This window comes from Sus scrofa, chromosome 17 (assembly GCF_054392235.1).
Source record: "Sus scrofa isolate SSC_HxYL_T2T_F1_AM1 chromosome 17, Sscrofa_HxYL_maternal_Yorkshire_Landrace_v2.0, whole genome shotgun sequence".
NCBI lineage: Eukaryota > Metazoa > Chordata > Mammalia > Artiodactyla > Suidae > Sus > Sus scrofa.
Window position 1 is genome coordinate 8,717,320 of NC_139399.1, and position 19,568 is coordinate 8,736,887.

At 34.8% G+C, this 19,568-nt stretch overlaps 1 protein-coding gene across 9 annotated transcripts in view; it reads right to left on the reverse strand.

The window, feature by feature from the left end:
• Nucleotides 1–5,779, reverse strand: part of DLC1 (DLC1 Rho GTPase activating protein) — a 465,100-nt gene extending 459,321 nt beyond the window's left edge. For all 9 annotated transcript variants that reach the window (XM_085002957.1, XM_021077719.2, XM_085002956.1 and 6 more), the window contains exon 1: nt 5,714–5,779. The gene's annotated coding sequence lies outside the window, so the exon portion shown is untranslated. The remainder of the gene's footprint in view (nt 1–5,713) is intronic.
• Nucleotides 5,780–19,568: the final 13,789 nt, after the last annotated feature.

Consider the following 19,568-nt stretch of genomic DNA (forward strand, 5'->3'; position numbering starts at 1 on the left):
GATGGTTCCTTCTAACATTTTTATATTTGGCAAAATATTCCAGATTACAAAAGGATAGAAAGTGTCTTACCTTCTTTTACAACTTTATTATCAAATCTGATGAAGAAGGCAAGAGTAAAAGATTAACCAAGAGCATAAATATCTGTGAATAAACTATAAAACCTGAGACTTATTCTCCCAGAATATTACAAAAAGCTGCTGAGACAATAACAAGTATCTAAATAAACAGACACATATACCAAATACATGAATTAGAAGACCCAATGTAGTCATGCCAACTCTAGCCAAATTAAAATAATATAAACCCTAAATAAAAATCTCTCTTTTGGTAGAAATTGACCAGGTGATTCTAAATTGGGAGACATAAAGGTCCTTAAATGGCCAGGACAATTTTTAAGAAAGAAAAAGCATTATAAAAATCTTACATAATAAGTAAAATGTACAGTTGAGAAAGGAAAACAAATCTCTAAGTATGTGTGTATCAGTTTGCATGACATGTGAGCTTACTGGACAAATTGATTCAGGTTAAACATCCAATCCTCATTTTGTTCACCATTCTCCACTGAGCCTTGCCTGAATCTGAGGCTCAATCTGTTTTTATTACTTGGGAAAAACTGACAAGGTGGCAGTACCTCAAGAAACTTAAACTTGAAAAATCAGCAGGAAACATGCTTTTCTCCATTTAGGAGTTATTCCAAACATTCAGACTATGAGGGGCCCCATATTACATAATACTCAATTCTTTATGGATTTGTATTTAAGTAAGGAGACATACCTGTGAGGAGACGTACCTGCATCTCTGACAATCTCTCTCTTAATTTATAGACCCTTTCAAGTCAAGGGTTGTATAGAATTTAATGATTGAAACCTAGTAAGAAGAAGTGAATTAAAGAATTCCTAGAGGAAATTAAAACCTAAAGTAATTAAAATATCTCACAAGGCTCAGTAATCAACAGTCCTACTTAAAGACTGTATACAGTTATTCATGTTATCTGAACCCAAGAAAATTAGCTACAACTGGAGTTTATAAGGAAATTTGAAAATAACTCAACATGAAATAAATTTTGCATTTTCTGTCAATTACTAGCACAACCCTCAAGCCGTCATCTTCACTTAAATCAGAAAGTAGCACAAACATAGTTAAAATGAAGGCAAAGTGGCAACATAAAAATATACCATAGCATTCTTGGACAATATTACTTTTATTCCTAATAGAAGTTTCTTTTCATTTTTATGCCTTTCAAAACTTTAGGCAGGTAGAGAGTTCTTTCTTATTTAAAGTAAACTTGTTTTAACATAAGATCATAAGACTGCCACAAATAGCATCCAAAATGAAGTTCATTCTCATTAATTTTACTTTCATGTTGTGTACATATACAGTTATAATCATCAGCTGATCAAGGTCTTTATTTGTGTATATTTGCCTATTCACGGTGTAAAATCTTTTTACTCCAAATGGAGTATTCTCATTTTTACAGGTAATATCCATTTTATAAAATCCTCATGGATATTTTCCCAGTTTGTTACATTTCATTCTTCACTTGTTCAGTACTTTCTAATAAATAGATATTCATTTATCTTGAGTCTCATCCATTTTTAAAAACGGGTCTCCATTTTCATCCAATCTCTCAAGATAAAGCCATGTGCACTCCTCCTGAATCACAGTCTTCTCCCCTTTAATGTTATTATAGGTATGGCAGCCTCAAGCAGCTGTTATACAACACACAACTTTGCACTAGGCCTGCCTGTTTTAGTTTCAATAATCAGGTTTCTGACTAGCTCTTGAGCTCAAATTCCCATATGCTGTCTTATGCCTTAATGCATAAGTTCCTGTCTGATAAAACTATCAGTTAAATATTCTATCCATTTTATCCCATGGATGATAGAACTTTCAAATAAATGCGGGTGTTTTAGCCTGGGAGCCACATTTGTCAGACTGCTAGAGATCGGACAAACATTACTTTTCAAGCTATGTGCCCTCTTTTTGATTTCTGTCATTGCTATAAGCAATTTAATTTGTAAGGAGGAGTCCCCGTTGTGGCACAGTGGAAATGAATCCAACCAGGAACCATGAGGTTGCAGGTTCGATCCCTGGCCTCACTCAGTGGTTAAGGATCTGGTATTGCCATGAGCTGTGGTGTAGACTGCAGATACGGCTTGGATTTGGCGTTGCCGTGGCTGTGGTGTAGGCAGGTAGCAACAGCTTTGATTAGACCCCTGGCCTGGGAACCTCCATAGGCCGCGGGTACGGCCCTGAAAAGACAAAAAAAAAAAAAAAAAAATTGTAGCGAAGCACTTGTTAGAATTATCAGGCTAACAATATGAAGCTAGCTAGCATATGAGATGGCAACTGGGGTAACTTGGCTAAGTGTCCAGTGAAGAGTGAGAGTTAATAGGACAAAGAAACAAGATAAAAGAGAAAAGGAAATAGAGGAACAAATTGGGTGTGCATTTTCTAGGAAATCTAAGACATTCAATTTTTACTATATATAATTTCAAGTTGTAGAAACTGCATTTATATACAAGAAACAAATGTACTTTGATGATTTTGCCAGCTAAGTAACCTAGAAGTAAAATTCATAATTTGTGTTATTTTTCTGCAAGTATTTTTTGGGGGCACACTTTTTTTCAGAATTAACTTTATGTTTTTACATTTCAGATTAAAGTAATAAGACATTGAGCAGCAGTGACTGCTGACATCACAAAAAAGAAAACAACCACAAATTAAGTGCCTCCTCATGGAAGGTCACCACTCTAACTGAAGTTCCTGGCTAAGAAACTGAATCCGAATCTGAGAAATTCTCTAGTCCCAAGTACCAATCGAGAAAAAAACATGGAAGGCAGAAAAATCCATGAAACTACACCATGGTACTACAATCAGCAAGGTCTAAATTGGGAAATTCTACATGACAAAAATTCAGGATTTTTTTCCAACAAGGCGCAAGGAAAAAACAACTCCGGAGAATCTGTAGATCAACTTTTCCAACCCCCAACCATCAATCAATTGCCATTTGTGAGGTTTATTTGGATCCTAATTTTTTTAAATATAAAGAAACAAAGACATTTGGGAGATTATAGAATATTCATACACTTACTATATATTTGGTGTTATTAAGGATTTTTTTTTAAAACGTGATCATGGTACTGTACTGTTTTATTTATTTTCATTTTTATTTTTTTTGTCTCTTTAGGACTGCAGATGTGGCATAGGGAAGTTCCCAGGCTAGGGGTCGAATCCTAGCTGTAGTTGCTGGCCTACACCACAGCTACAGCAATGCCAGATCCAAGCCACATCTGTGACCTACACCACAAGCTGACAGCAATGCTGGATCCTTATCCCACTGAGCAAGGTCAGGGATCAAACTTGCATCCTCATGGATAATAGATTTGTTTCTGCTGAGTTACGATGGGAACTCCATGGTACTGTACTATTTTAAAGATGAGAGCTTATTTTTTAGGGAAGCATACATATGAAATGACATGCTGTCTAAAATTACTCTAACATAACATGGGAATTAGGATAAATCGAAGGGACTATGTATGAAATAAGAATGGTCATATGTGTTCATTGCTAATGCTTGGTCCTAGGTACCTAGAAATTCATTAACCTGCTCTGTTTTTATAAATGTTTAAAATTCATCATAGTTTTTTTTAAGTTAGGCCAAAATAAAAGAATTTTCAGATTATTGAACAAATTAAACTAAACTAAAATTAAATAAACGTTTTCAAATTTCTATTATTTCCCGATTTTGGCTATAAATTTTCCAGTTCTGTGAAGGTTTTGGATTCTCTGCCTTATTTTAAAAGTTTGTGGAGTTCCCATTGTGGCTCAGTGGTAATGAATCGACTAGTATCCATGAGTTTGTGAGTTTGATCCCAGGCCCCGCTCAGTGGGTTAAGGATCCTATGTTACTGTGAGCTGGGGTGTAGGTCACAGACGTGGCTCTGATTGGGTGTTTGCTGTGGCATAGACCAGCAGCTATAGCTCTGGTTCGACCCCCTAGCCTGGGAACTTCCATATGCTATGGGTGTTGCCCTAAAAAGCAATAAATAAATAAATAAATTTCTTTACATAAGAGCATCTGTGGCCAATTTATTTGTCATCAGATCATGTCCATATGTAATGATAATGTAACCAAATTTTAAAAGATAGATATTTTTGCTAGGTTGAAAACATATTTTAAGACATCAGAAATTAAGAGTTCTTAAGGCTTTTAGGTAGCAATACCTTAGACAAAACATCTGCTAATATAATATAAAGTGAACATGATAATTTCAAGATAATGAATAAATTACATTGCTCAAAGAATAAGCAGTTTTGTTTAGTAAAATTCAAATTTTTTTCTTGCTCTGTAAATTGTAATAACTAATATTAAGAGAATGCAGATTAATACTTAACTTGCAATAATTTATTTTTATCTGTTAGAGATGCTATCAGAAAAAAGAACTTAGTTTTCTCTTCAGGATGCTGATTTTCACTGTCACCCATTTGTACGTAAAGTTTTTAACATCATTCATTTGTTTATAAGTCTTAACAATATTAAAAAGGTAATTAATATATACAATTCAGTGACCTAGTCAGAGTGTGATTGATGAGAATCAGTAATTATTTTCTTAAACAGAAGAGAAATTGTTTAATCAACAGAGAATTAATAAGACCATAATTAAGGTTTTATAAGATTAATCTGTAGTAATATTACCTTTCTTGTAAATTATAATAAATAATGTATTCAACATTAGACAAAAAAGACGCATAGTAAATTTTAGCTATTTATGCTAAAGGGTCCTATACTCTACATCCTATTGACAATTTAAATCTCCCCAGTTTAAATGTTCAGGACCTTTGCCCTGTTAGAAAATCAACTGAGTAAATGCAAGTGATTTTAAATTAAGGAGGCAGTGCAATTACTTTAGGAAAGAAAAAATTAACTTATCCATTAGCATTATAGGTTGCTGTAAGGGAAAATCAGGCTGTCTGTTCATTCAATTAACTCTCGACCTCAAGGTAACTGATCATTTCATTTGTAACATTGTTGATTAAGCAGCTCTGAATTTTTAAAAAAGCTATGCCTTGGCAATACGTTTCTCTGGGATTACTTGGATCTATTTGGTACATTGGTTAATTATCAGAAGAAGTAAATGATTTATTTAAAAAATTTTGATCAAATCCATGAAAAAGTTTATGATAAAATAACACTATAAATTTATTTTTCTAGTCAAAATAACTTTAAACATATATGAATACTATTTCAAAATACAATGATAATCTTATATCTATACTGAAATTATTCAATAAAGTAACAGAAACAAAAACAAAAATGAAAATGTGTATCGCAAATAATAGCATCTGCTTTCAACACAATAAATATTTTCACTTTGAACTTTGTAGAGGAAATCATCTTTCCAAACAACTATACAACACAGCACCGCAGTTTTCACTTACTGTTAAAAATACATACTCCCATGAGAAAGCATTTCACATTTTTAGATGAATACAATTTCAGTCAATGCCAGAAAGTGACACTAAGCATCTTGAGGTTTTCCTAGGTATATTTAGTCTTAGGCATTTTTCTTGACTAATAGAACTTCATTTATGAGTAAAGTATTTTGTTTCTGTTTTCGGAAACAATTTAACATGCAAACTGCTCACACAACAATGCACACAAATTGTTATATATGGTATTAAATATAAAGGGTGAAGTAAGGCTTTTACCTGGTAATCACCTGTGTCCCTCTGTCTGAAGCTGAGTAGAACAGATCCCCCGGCAGTGTCTTCTCTGATGATCAGAGTGAGGGCAGCCGCATTTGAAGGGGTGGGACTTGTCTTCAGCAATGAATTCCCAAGGGGCTGTTTCCAATCAGAGAATGCTACAGCAGACAATGAAACCATTCTCCATTTGTTGACCCTCGTTTTGTAAGTACAATCAGCTGTGGGTGTATTCAGGCATCAGTGGAGGAACTGACATAGATTTCACTGAGGTTTATGGTATGAAGAATATTTTGAAACAAGGATTACACGAAAATAAATTTGCTCTTTCCTTTCTTTGAAGTTTTTCCACTGTGTATTCATTTCTTCTCATGTTCTCCCATTGGGGTGCAAATCACAAAAAAGCTTAACCTCAAGCAGTATAATCTCTCACCCAATGAACCTGCCAAGTCCTCTGAAACACCACTTATGAATGTATACTGTGGTCTCTGCTGTGAAAATTTCTCTGAGGGAGGGGAATGGAGGGCTCCCTGCTTTGGGAGCCCCTTTATCCACTAGGGACAGTGTGACCTGGTAGAGATCCTATATATGATGGTTGTTTATGCCTAGTATTTTCACCATCATTGTGTGCAAACTCACACATCTCATTTCTGTGTTACAAATGTTACAAATCAGATAGCTTTGTTTGATTATCCCAGAGCTGCACTTGCTGAAAGTATTTTTCATATTGGTGTAGTTCTTCTAGTTTGTTTCAACACGTTCTACACCCAATTCTGTCACTTTCTTTTAAGTATATATGTAGACTCCAACAGCTCTCACCACTTTGACCTCTACTGCCCTGGCAGAGTTGACCACGAGCTCACCTTTCTAATGGGCATGCCTCTTTCTGCACCCTGGCCTCACAGTCTAGTCTCCATAATAGCAGCCTGGCTGGTGCTTTAAAAACCTGTCAGATCATGTCATTCTCCTGATCCTCCAATAAGGTCCTACTGTAATAATTGATCCTGAAATGTTCTAGTAATGTCCAATCTAATTTACAATAAAATAAAAATGGTTGGCGATGGCCTGTGATAGCCCAGCCCCTCACCACAGCTCTGAACTTACATACACTTTCTCTTGCATAGCCTGTCTTGCTCCTTGAACTCTAGGTGCCCAGATCTTCCTGCCATTCTTCAAAGGTGTCAAAGGCACTCCTGCCTCAGGAATTTGGATGTGCTAAATATTCTCCTGGAGGAGTCTACCCCAGATAGATTGCTCTGCTTTCAATTTTCAGTTCAAATGTCAGTTTAACTGTGGGATCCTCCTTGACTACCTTTAGATACAGTAAGTACACTTTCATCAAGCTCTCCTTACCTGGCTTTATTTTTTTCTTCATAGAGTTTAGTTATTTATATGCTTTGTTTACTAGTTAACTCATCCAACAGAATATAAACTCCCAGAGAAAGAGGACTTTGTTTTATTTACTGATGTATCTTAGCATCCTGAAAAGGCTTTTTGGAGTAGGTATTGAATAAATATTTTTTGATGAATTGATTATTAAGCTTTGCTTTTTCTTCCCTACTTTATAGAACATTCTAACAAATAGACTCTAATGAAATAAAAGAAATATCAGTCTATTCTCTTAATGACTTATGTTACTGTGATAATTATGTGATAGTTATGATAGTGTAACTATCAAATGTATCTTAAAATCCTAGAACCTAAAAATTCCTTACCATTCATCATGATTCATCATCGTTACCACGCTGGACTGTAATATGGTCCAGAATTGAACCTATCGATAATTTTCTTGGTCTCCTTTTATACTCACTCAATTGGCTTAATTATCTTTAGTATGAGAAAATATTCTCTGCATAAAAACAGATTTATTTCCACAATCTCTCAGAAGATTCTGCAACGTTCTTCATAAGCCTTATTTTCTGCCTTAAGTTATGTGAGGCTTTTTATGAAACACCTAATTTACTGTATGTCTTAATTTTTATTTTTCACAATTAAAATTTATTTCCCTATTCATTTCAGCAAAATCTCTACATCTATGTTAAAAGCTAAAGACCAGAAAAAGAGGTGTCAGTTTTGTGAAACAGCATATAAGTAAAGGCAGCTTTGCTCCCATTTAAAATGAGCCTTAACTTTTGAATTCTACCTTTAGTTAGCCCCTGTGGTTATTTCTAGACGATGCGAGGGAAAATGGTGCAACCAACATACAACTCTCAATTTGTGAAAGGTCTCTTCTAACAATTTGTAAATCTTCTAAAAGTTGTGCCAGGTCATAGATCAAGATATGCGAAGTGATGTGAGAGCAAATGTGTTAGAACTCAAGGTGTATAAAATGCATAGGATTGGGGTAGTTTCAGAATGCTTGGAATGTTTAGGTGTTTTAAACCAACTATATATTTTAGTTGGTTTAAAATATAGAGCAGTGTATTTGAGCTGGTTGTAAACTTGTTAAACCAATTGGAGAGTAAACAATACTAAAGTCCTAATTGTTTTAAAACAGGTTCCAAATGTTTTTGATTACATATTACTTTTAGGATTTTAGCAGGAACTGTCTATCTATCTAGCTATCTAGCTATCTATCTATCTACCTACCTATATTTTAACACACTTATTCAAAGGGGATTTAAAGGGCAGATATTCAGAATATTTGACAGTATGCTTAGCTGAGGCAATAACTAAATAAAATCAGTGTTGTCCATAACCCTTGGAGCAGGGTCCCAGAGGCTCCTTACTTTGCTAGGTACCACCCTGATATGTTGGATTACAGAGACAGTGTCCCAGTGCTGAGCTGCATAAGGGCACTTAGGGCAATTGATACAATAGTTAAGGACCAAATGGTTGGGAAGTGTTATGATATTTAATAAGCAGTATGGATACTTAAATTCTGTAAGCTCTGCATTTTTAAACTCCACACCCACAAAGAAAACAAATTTAAAAGATGGAGTAGAGATAAAACAAAAATTGTGGTATCTGTGCACAATTATTAGCTAACTTTTCATCAGCCACAAGAAACTCTCAGAGCAAGGTTGCTTGTTAACATTGCTGGGGAGAAATTCATATTGCAAATAAGCTTTAAAGAATTTTTGGCTGTCAGATTTTACTGTGTAAATTTGCTGATGAAAGACACACATCTCAGCTTTGCCAAGTTCATATTGCTATTTTTGTCTGTGTTCTTCTTCCTCTTCTTTTTATTATTATTATATTCAATATATAGACAGTAATTGACCACTAAGATCAGTACAGAGATTTGAGAAGAAAAAATAAAAATATGGCTATCTTCTGGAAAAAAGAGATTGATTTTTCTGCTCTAATTGGACAGTGTGCCACTCTTGAAGCATCTATTTACATTGCTTGTGATTGTATTATGTGACGTTTGCCTGATTTGGCTACTTGACTGTTCTAGGGGGTTGATGCCAGGAGGTCTTCATTTGTAAATTTGAGAACCTCTAGACCAGATAAAGAGCTCCTCAGGAAAAAGTCATTTTATCCATTGCTGTATACCCCAATCTTCATAAATCTTAGGCTATATACATCCCTTAATGACCGTTTCTTAAACAGAATTTTGTATTTCCTAATCTGTGTTACCAGGTATAGTGAGAGATACTGGTGATAAGTACAGATGTAAATATACACTTGCCTTCTAGGTATTTACTGTCTCATTGAGAAACTGGAACAAATTTATCAAGTGATAAATTACAAAAAAATCAATTTCAGTAATGAATGAGTGATGGAGGCAACATGAACTCCAAAACAACTTCTGTCGTTTCACCATTTAAAAAGAAGAAAACCTGGGGTTCCTGTCATGGCTCACTAGATTAAGAACCCAACTAGTATCCATGAGGATCTGGGTTCAATTTCTGGCCTTGCTCAGTGGGTTAAGGATCTGGTGTTGCTGCAAGCTTCAGAGTAGTTCGCAGATTCGCCTTGGATTTGGCGTTGCTGTGACTGTGGTGTAGGCTGGCAGCTGCAGCTCCGATTAGACCCCTAGTCTGGGAATTTCCATATACCACAAATATGGCCCTAAAAAAAAAAAGAAGAAAAAGAAAACCCTAACATACTTTTAATAAGGGTTTGTCAGTCTATGGTAGTCTTCCCTTCAATTATTTTACTAAACATCAGCACAGGATTGTTTATAATGTAGACCAGAAATTATTATTCAGGCATAACAGTCATTGAAACAGTTGTGGTCTAACAGGCTACAGATAATAAATTATGGTAAAATATATGTGCAACAATTAGATGAAGGCCAAGGAATCTGGATTATATTTGAATTATTTGGTCCGTGTTATGATGAAAAGACATTTATGTTTATGCAATGGAATAATTTAATAATTTTAAAGTAGAAACTGCCAAATGTACTATTAGAATACTTTGTTATGATATTTTGGGGAAAATAAAGAAACACTGGTATTGCAAATTTGTGCATCCTTATGAACTTTCAAGCAAATGCTAAGTATTTCTCCATTAAAGGTTTACTACTGACTTCAATGGAGGTTGTTTAATTGCCAGAGATACACAAATCAGTTAAGTAAAAACCAAAACCATGAGTTTAGCCATAGGAAATTTGAGAAAAACTTAGTGCTATTTACATGCTAAAGAGGTCAAGATCAGGAGCAAAAACCTATGAAGAGCAAGATAAACTTTGCTACAAGGAGTAACTGCTGAGGAAGGGAAGTGATTCAGAAGGGTCTTTATTCTCTGGATTTGAAGACAGCTACAATTTTCATGCTGATAATGAAGAAGAAATTCATTTAGTAAGGCAGGTAAAATGTTATTAAGACAAATGAATTCACTTGTGATGAAACAGGATGGAGGATAATGTGAGAAAAAGACTGTATATATCTGTATAACTGGGTCACTTTGCTGTACAGCAGAAATTGGCAGAACATTGCAAATTAAGTATAATAAAATTTTTTAAAGACAACTGATTTTTGATGGCTTAGAAGTGGATATTTAATATATTTTTCTTTGAAAAAGCCTTTATTAAAAATATATATTATAATAAGTTATCTTCAAATGCAGACAATATGTATATAAATATTTAAAGAACATTTGGCATGTTCATAATAAGGTCTCAGTATTGAAATATTCAAAACTTTGAGGGTCAAATCTGAATAGCTACAGAGCAGTGTGACAGTACTTCTCTAAACAGAATTGGACCAGTTTTCTTGTCATTTTTACTTCCCAGTCCATGCTGTGGTTTCTGCCAGTGCTTCCCCAGACTGAGCTGTGAATGGAAAAATGGCAGGAGCACAGAGAAATGCCACTTCAGGTTAGAGTGTTTCCTACATAGACTTTAGACACATGTGTGCACACACACACTTTTACCACATTTTATAAATGGATGTATAAGTTGTTTTTAGACATCGTATTTATTTTCTGATAAGCAAGGATTAAATGTAAGTGTGTAGTAACATTGAAATGTAAAAAGTCTATTGGGGGATTTTCCATTCTGGGATCTGCTGTGTTACTATAATATTGGGCAAGTATTTGACTCTTAGTAAAGATTTCTTAAACTTGGTTTTTAAGTTTTTTACTGTAAATATAGAAGTTAAGATGATGGTTTTCTAGCAACTTTTATAATCCCACTAAAGAGGAACTATATCCTTTAGATTTGTTTTGGAAAATGCTTCTCAATATCCTTTGAAATAGTGTTCATGACATTACCATATTCTTGGCTTTTGAAATCATTCTCTCAGATCAAATACAAGCTTAAGATACCATTTAACTGTTATTCAGTAAAGGAATAAATTTGTTCATTTTCTGAGTTCTGTATTGTGCTTCTATTAAATTACTGTCTAACTGGTTTCCATCCACTTTCCGGATTACCTTAATAGAAAATAACATTACTGCCCCAGGTCATTTCTCCTGATATAATCAGATTAGATACATATATTTTCTTTTTGCTGCTTTAGGGAGGTTTAATCTGGCAGCAACATTTTCTGAATTTAACGCTGGCTAAGGAACACTGTATCCATTAGCGGCCAAGGTACAGTTAGATGTTAACTAAGTTATTGTACTCCATTTTGTAGGTAGGCTGTGTTTCTGCTAGAGAAAATTAAATTCATGAAGAATTCTTTTTCCTTGGAAATGGATGCATGGCTAGTAGCTTTGGATGCAATATGTGTGATAGAAAAGATGAAGTATTCATAATTAAGACAGTGTCTCAGAAGAGACTGCAGTTGTCTATACATCTGGGAGAAGCCTCATTCTATATTTGCAGTTAAACTTTTTTTTTTTTTTTTTTAAGATTGGAAATCAAACCCTTTCTCTGAGTGCTGAGACATGAGAGGCAATTTTCATTTCACAGCATCGTTATTCTAAAGTGCTCCAGAATTATAAGCATGTTATTGTGTCTTTAGTTTTCTTCATGAGAAAGAGCATCCTAAAGCACCCTCCACATGGTGCTGGGTTTGTTAGAAGCCCTCTGTGTCAGAAAGTTGGAAGAAAGCCTATTATACTAGAGATCTTCTCTGCCCTTTCTGGACTAAGCCACAGGATTAATGATACATTTTTTAAAAATTGGATTTAGAGTTATCTGCATGTTGAAAGTATGTTTACATTACCCTAATTTCTATACCGTTGGTCTTAAAGATCCCCTTTTTTCTTTACCTCTCATTATCTGATTATCCTCCTGAGCCCTAATGCTAGTCTGGTTTCTCTAGGTGGAGGGGGGTCAGGCTGGGTTATGTGAGGGAGGGGACAAATAACATCTTGGCTTGAATGTCAGCAAGCAGAAAGGAGCTGTCATGTATGAAAATGGCTCACATTCTACTTATTGAAGCCCCTGAGGGACATGTTTAGAAAACCCCAAGCTGGGAGAGTGAATGCAAAATTTTGCTTTTAAGTCTAATATTCTAACATGGTCAAGGAAAATCTTGTTTAATTTTGCTGATTTTTTTTGTTTGAAATATTGAATATGCATTTTGAAGTTCTTCAACTCTAAATATGCTATTATTTATGTATTATTTTCTAATTTTATCTCCTAAAAAACTAGCTCTATGGATCATGGTATCTATACATGTAGGATAATAAGATAGTTTCAATTTTTGACTTATTTATCTGAAAACTAGACCTGAGAAAGATTAAACAGTTTTATTAAGCAGTTTTAAGTTGTTCTTTCCAACTCTGTGTAGCCATCCTTAAAAGATTGTCCATCTTCACATCTATTTTTTGTTTTTGTTTTTTAGGGCCACACTCATGGCATATGGAGGTTCCCAGACTAGGGTCTAATTGGAGCTACAGCTGCCGGCCACAGCCACAGCCACAGCCATGCCAGATCCGAGCTGCCTCTTTGACCTATAGCATAGCTCACAGCAATGCTGGATCCCTAACCCCGTAAGTGAGGCCAGGGATCGAACCCGCAACATCATGGTTCCTAGTAGGATTCCTTTCTGCTGTGCCATGATGGGAACTCCCATCTTCACCTCTATAATATGACTGCAGCATCTCAAGAAATTATGTCTGCTTTAGGAAAGCAAAGGCTTTCTAGAAGTTCCATTCAGAAGATTTGACTTCTGGAGTTCCCATTGTAGCTCAGCAGGTTAAGAGCCACATGAGGCTGTGGGTTCGATCCCTGGCCTCGTTCAGAGGGTTAAGGCTCCAGCATCCAGTGTTGCCACAAGGTGCAGTGTAGGACACAGATGTGGCTTAAGTCACAGACACAGCTCATATCTGGCTTTGCTGTGGTTGCATTAGGTGGCAGCTGCAGCTCTGATGATACCCCTAGCCCAGGTACTTCCATATGCTGCAGATGCAGCCTTAAAAAGAAAAAGAAAAAAAGATGTGACTTCAGTCACTTCTCAAGGGGAAAGAAGTTAATGGAATTGGCATACAGTACTCAAGATTCATCCTTAGGAGCTCGAATAGTGACCATTTCAATCCCTAAAAATAAGGAATCTCCACCCTTGGATCTGGAAAAGAGGAGGAAATTGACGTTGGGTTGGTCATATCCTGTGTTAGAGGCTGTCCTACCAGATGGGATTACTTGATTAGATTTTTTTCTGCTGGGGAGCAGAATTATATTTTTTTCTTGCAGTAGTTTAAAAATCTCCCATAAAACTGTAGCCATCATTTTCTGAAACAACGATAACAATAACAGTAGTTCCCTTTTCCACTGATTTGAGATAGACTCAATATATTCACAAAAAGTACATAAATTTTGTGTAAATAAAACACAAAATGTGCAATTTAATAGAAACATCAAATAGTTGGGAAACCAGATGGCGTTTTGTGGAAGTTCCACCAGCTTTGAAGCAGTATTTAATTTATTTATCCTTTTAGAGACTCCTTTTATTCATATAAAACAAGAATTCAACTTGCAGGATACTAGGTACATCGAATTAGATTATGCACGTGAAGAATTTATCACAGTTTCTGGCCGTACTAGCTGTCTCATAAAATGATAGTAATCATTTTTTTTTTCTTTTTAGTGCCACACCCATGGCATATGGAGGTTCCCAGGCTAGGGACTGAATCAGAGCTACAGCTGCCAGCCACAGCCACAGCCATAGCCATGTCAGATCCAAGCTGTGTCTGTGACCTACACACAGCTCAAGGCAACGTTGGATCCTTAACCCAATGAGCGAGGCCAGGGATCGAACCCACAACCTCTGAACCTTCTTAGTCAGATTCGTTTCTGCTGTGCCACTATGGGAACTCCCGGTAGTAACTATTATAATGTATGCCCTCCTAATATATCTGATCACAACAAAAACCTATGATCTTACATGTTTTTAGGGGTGTACACACTCCATCTGGAAGACATATGTTTCCATTATAGTACTCTTGTTAATACAGTCAAATTGTCACTTAAGTGGGGTTAACAATATGGTGTATTAATAGGCTAACTGGATAGCATATTTGCTTGCTATTAAATTAAGGATTTCTTAGCAACTGGCACATGTACCATTCTTGCAGGTTCAGTTATGAAATATCCTGAAATTAAGTGCCATGGATATTGCATCCCAATATTGTGAAACAGAGCTCAAATTCAGTAGGAAAATATAGCTTCTAATTATTACTTTGGTAAAATGGTAAATAGTTTCATTTTGAATATGTGGTTGTTACATAGTCCAGGATTGGAGAAAAGCTTACTCATTCTTTTTTCGAATATTAGGTACTTAAGGCTTACATCTGTAGCTCAATGGACTAAATCATTTTTTAAAAAATCTTTATTGTTTGTTGTATTCACATAAAATTCTAATTGTAGAATGTTAGAGTATAATTAGATAACTGGATACATTTTCTTGGGTTTATTTAAAGATAAAATTAATTTTGACCTAGCTGCTAAGAAATAAAATTACAGTTACTAGACTAGATTTTTTTATTTTTAATTTTTAGGGCCACACTTGTGGTATATGGAAGTTCCCAGGCTAAGGGTTTCATCAGAGCTGCAGTGGCTGGCCTGTGCCACAGCCACAGCAATACCAGATCTGAGATGCAGCTGTGATCAATGTTGCAGTTTGTGGCAATGCCAGATCCTATAACCACTGAGTGAGGCCAGGGAGGCAAATCTACGTCCTCATGGATACTAGTCTGGTTCTTAACCTGCTGAGCCACAATAGTAACTCTGGACTAGATATTTCATTTAACACTAATTTCATACACAGCTTTCTCTTACTTATATAAGCATTTGCAGAAAAAAGGAACTAGCATATTTTTCATCTAATGCCTTAAGATAATACATGAATGGAAAAAGAAGTATTTTAAGTACCACTTAAAATAATGAAATTGGCTTGCCTTACCACCACTTTGAACCATAATTGAATTTACTCTATTGCTAATATAGAGCTAATTTAATGCAAATAGCACATTTACCTTCCTTGCTATCCAGATACACTACAAAACACTTCTAACTCCAAACATGGCTTTCTCCAAAAAAGAAAATGTTCACAGTTACATGTTTAGTATGAGGGGATTTCATTAAAAGGATAAAACTTAAAAAGATAAAATAATATAAATCATTTCCTTTAAAGCATATCTCTACTATTATTCTTTCCATGTGGATATATTTACTATGAAGGAGACCAGAAAAGACAAAGAATTTGGGAATTAAGTTACAAGGTATCTATTGAAAGAGGGTGTCACTGAATAAACTAGGTTAAGCAACAGATATTATAAATAACTTCCAAGTATTAGTGGGTTAATATAAAAATGTTTGCTTTTTGCTCATAGCAGAGTCTAGAATAAGCTAAATGGCTATCCTGTAAACAATGACTCAGATTTCCCTCTTGTGAGCTTACCATCTTAGAACTTCAAGTTAATCCTGGCAGCAGTAAGCTTCTAGCAGGAAGAAAGAGTGAGTTATCTCATGCATTTGATACTTAACTACCTCAGCCCAGAAGGAGCTTCACTTTTATTCCATTGGCAAGAAAAAATGCGCAATCTGACCTCCTATACGCAAAGGAGAGAAGTCTTGGAAATGTAGTTTCTTATTGCTCAGCCACTTCTAAGAACTTATTCCATACTATGGAAGGGGAACTTGAAACTTTTGTGGTCAGCTCTCTCTGCCACTGTCCTCAACTCTCCAAGCAGAGATTTGTAACTCTGAAGAAAGGCAGTAGGGAGGCTAATGTACATAAGTGGCTGTAAATGAGAGAAAGGCCATCTGTGCCCTAGAATCTAGTGACAGTTCCTAAAGATGACTTTTCAGAGAAATGCATATAATTATTTCATCTTTTGTTCCAACTAACGTAACTGAGAGATGGGCAACTTTTAAAAGTAATATAGAACATGGCTTTTTTGGTGGTAGAGAATCAGAGTCGACAAGAAAGTATCGTGACCAATGTTACTGGCAAAAGTTGAGTAGAACATGTTTTACAGAACTACTGTCCCATATAAACTTTGTACATTGTTGTTAGTATGGATAGTCAGAAAAAAGTAAAAAGTGAGTTTATCTATTCTGTCTTAATAATGATTAACAATTTCCATTATCCCTAGGTAGAAGAAGCTACCTTCCTCACGACTAAAATAATCAGTTTGAAGGGGAATGTTGACAGGAAAAGGAGTACATGGTAGATATTTTCATTTCTGCTAATGTCATGGATTGGTAAGAAAAAAGTCTTCTGATAAGAAAAGACAAACTAAATATTGGGGATAAAATAAAAATTTATAAAATCAAGTGTATAGTGGAGTTTACATGTACAAGTAAGATGAATCTGTAGGAACTCTAAATGAAGTGAGTAAAGCTTTTAAGGCTAGGGCACCTGTGGAGTAGGAAAAAGATGGAACATATGATTTTCATAATGAATAAACAAAATGAAATTAAAAACATAATGAATGAAAATATGTCAGGAAATATAAAGTATAAAAGGCAAAAAAATAAGCTAGCTCTAATGACAGTAGAAATAAAATTTTAAAATATCAATAATCTCTGTAAATATAAATGGACAAATTTTGTCAGTTACGTTAGAAAGATTGTTATATTGAATATATAAGATCCATCTAAAGCTCAAGGCACAGCTAAAACTAAAAAATGAAGAAAGTTGAAAGGAAAAGGATAATAATAAATCAGGAAAAATACTCACAAATGAAAACCAGAATGACTGTACTAGTGCAAAGATATAGGCACATCTGGAGAAAAGAAAGGAATATTCTCAAATCACTTGTCAATAAAATATCATTATATAAACATATTTATTTACATAATATGCTTATGATTAAATAATAAATTATTGCATATTCAATGTAGTAATACTTAGAAAATATACTTTCACAAATGTATTAGGAATGACAAATATCTTGAAAATTAGTCACATAAAAATTCAAGCCAAGAAATTATGAAAGAAACAAAATAGACCTGAAGATGGTAAAAAAATATAATAAATGTAAGTATGAAATTACTAAAATAGAACAGGTACAATAGAATAGAACAATTACAATAGAGAAGAATGACAAATTCAAAGCTGATTATTTGAAGAGACTAATAAGTAGTCAAATCTGGAAGATCTTTTTCAAAGAAAAGGAGACGAGAACTCACAAATAAATAATAATAGAATTTTTTAAATGAAATATAATTAGTGATAGAACATATTTATGTATGTATCAAAATTGCTAGATATACAATCTGCAAAAATAATTTACTACATTCCAGAAAAAAACATTTTAAAAATACATACTTCAAAATATCTAATTCACAATAGCAACAACAAAAAAATAAAAAGTACCTAGTAATAAATCAAGCATAAGATCAGAGAACCATCTGAAAAAAAGGATAAGAGTTTACCAATATATAGTGAAGAAACTATGTATATAAAAAGAACTTAAAATTAATGGAGACATATTATATGTTCATGGAGAATTATTAATATAATAACAATGTCAATTCTTTACCAATTTTCTCCAAAAAAGGTAATACAATTCTAATAGAAATCATGATTAGGGTTTGACTGGCACTTCATAAGATGATTCTAAAAATGCATAAAAAAATCAAAGAGGAGTTCCCGTCGTGGCGCAGTGGTTGACGAATCCGACTAGGAACCATGAGGTTGCGGGTTCGGTCCCTGCCCTTGCTCAGTGGGTTGACGATCCGGCGTTGCCGTGAGCTGTGGTGTAGGTCGCAGACGCGGCTCGGATCCCGCGTTGCTGTGGCTCTGGCGTAGGCCGGTGGCTGCAGCTCCGATTCAACTCCTAGCCTGGGAGCCTCCATATGCCGCGGGAGCGGCCCAAGAAATAGCAACAATAGCAACAACAACAACAACAACAACAGACAAAAAAGACAAAAGACAACAACAAAAAAAAAAATCAAAGAGCCTCAAAGAAGTAAGCTTGCTCTGAAGGATTAACAACCTAGTGGGTGTGCTTGCTCTGACACCAAGCCCTACAGAGTTTCAAAATGAGACAGTCTGAGACAAATCAGAACAGACCAATAGGCCAATAGTATAGAAATAAGGATCCCAAGAATTGACTCTGACATAATAGAGATTTTATAGATGATAAGGTTGGCATTGTAGATAAGCAAAGACAGAGAGAGGGAAAGAAGAAAAACTTTAAACTCACTTGGAATAAAGTTAAAAATATTTATAAAATTTTGGAGTGAGGACAAAAATGCCAAAGGAAATGATTAATAAATGTGTCTGTTAAAACTAAAAATATCTGGTAGCAAAAGACGCAATAAAAATGAAAACCCTGGGGAAGTCTGGAATAAGGTATTTGGAGTGTAAAAAATTGACAAAGATTAGTATTCAAAATAGATTTTTGAAACTACAAATCAAAAAGTAAAAGAAAACAACCAAGCAGAGAAGTTTTTAAGTAAGATATGAAAAGGCAGTTCATACAAGAGGAAGTGCAAATGGCCAATAAATACATGAAAAAATGCTCAACCTCACTAGAAATCAGCAAAATGCAAATTAAAGTCACAAAGAGATACCATTGCTCAGTCCTTAGACTGGGAAAAATCTAAATAGTCCAACAATAACAAATACTAGTGAAAATATGGAATGACAGAATTTCTTTTCACATGTGAGGAAATATAAATACTTTTAACCATGCTGGAGAAGAGTTTGTTATTATCTAGTAGAGTCGAGATGGATATAGTTTATGTCTCACCAATCGCATTCCTAAACATATATCCTACAAATAGGGAGACGTGTAATAATAATTATAACTCAGCATTTTAAGTTACAGCAAATATTGAGAAAATTGAAATTTATTCCATTTCATTTTTTCCCAGGAAAAAGAGTAGATTAACTTGATATGTCTACCTAAAGTAATATAAACATGAGTGAATAATGAGTCAACACAAATAAATATATAATCTTGGATGGGTCTTACAAATATTGTGTTGAGAGGGAAAGACAAAACTGTCAAGGAATTTGGCAGTCTGCTATGAGTCATAGAAAGCTGGGGTTCCCCTCGTGGCACA